Below are 1,518 nucleotides of genomic sequence, written 5' to 3' on the forward strand. Positions count from 1 at the left end.
GGGGCGTTAAGGGATTATATGGCTGAAATTTTTTATTTATTACGTCTATCAAATTTATTCATCGAGCTATCACTGATGGCTGCGACATGCAACCAAAATTAGTGTAAGAAGTGAAATGAAACATGGGGCTGTCGCGGTCGAGAGGTTACGGTGTTCGTCATTCATTCGATAGGTCTCGGATTCGAATCCGGACAGTGACGGAAAATTTTCTTCTAAAAATGTTCTCCTTTCCTGTTCTCCAACTATGTTCTGTCGTCTGCTTTCGTCTCCGCTTCTGCCCCCACCCTCGCTCACCTCCTTTTGCCCCTTCCTCTAGGCTCCTGGCTCTTTCTGCTGCCTTTCTCCTGTTACTCCGTGGCTCCTTCTTACTGCTGTAATTTTTTTTGACATACCCCTGATCTCATATGGTAGGTAAGATTATTGAACACACCTAGCCTTCTCGTATAAGGGCGAAAAATCTCGGAGGTCTCGTGAGAAAGTCACGTTGCGGACGAAAAAAGATTCCTTGGTTGTCCAAAATCAATAAGAGCTATGTAGTAGGCTTCGGCCACCACCGAGGCAAAATCCAAAATTTTTCCTACCAAACTGAAAATGTTTAATGTGTCCCACGCGCTCCTATGACATTAAGCAGTTGCAAGCGCCATAAAGCACCTACCAAAAATAAAAAAATGAATAAACGAACCTTAAAAAAATTAAAAACATTTCAACTGCAATTAAAGCGGATGCCTTGAACATGTGTACAGGCCTATGCCGTGGCTCGCATATGTCGTTGTGTAATTAATTTTTAGCTATTTGCTTGGCTTCTAGACAGAAATCATATACATTCTTGTTCGTTTACTTTTATGCCTAGCCTACTCTAAGGTATAAAATAAGCGTCCCCCTCCCCCACCCCCTCCGCGCTTATTAATTTTTTTTATTTTTTTTTGCGCGCCCCCGCTCCAACTTGCCACGACCGACGATCATATGAAACATTACATCTAGAATCCAGACATCTGAATGAACCTTCTTTTTGTTGTTGTTGTTGTTGTTATTGTTGTTGTTGTTGTTGTTGTTGTTATAAATGGCAAATTACCCTCAGTATTAGTACTGGTACTGCGTTGGCTACCTCAATTTTCTGTATATTTGTTTTGTTTTAAAAGAGGTTTTACGGTGCTCGCAACTGCATAAAAGACCATATGAGCGCCAAGGGGTGGCTGTCAACAGAGAAGTCCTTACAGGGAATCAGATCGACTAACTCTGCTCACCTCTCTAGCTTCACCAGCATAAAGTCTACCTCGACTATCATTATCATCAAGGCACCCCGGAAATAGCGGGCCACAAGACTTCACAAGAGTACATGTAGTGTAACAAACATACAAAAGAAGTAGAGGAAAATGACGATAGTAAGGATTAGGAAAGAAAAAGCAGCAGTTCGCTTTTGCAGTTCAGGCACAGTGATGAGCATGACATTTAATGAATCAGCCCATTTACAATTACAATTCTACTGTGCATGTAAGAACTAAAGACATAATGCCCCCC

The sequence above is a fragment of the Aplysia californica genome, unplaced genomic scaffold (assembly GCF_000002075.1).
Source record: "Aplysia californica isolate F4 #8 unplaced genomic scaffold, AplCal3.0 scaffold00088, whole genome shotgun sequence".
Lineage (NCBI taxonomy): Eukaryota > Metazoa > Mollusca > Gastropoda > Aplysiida > Aplysiidae > Aplysia > Aplysia californica.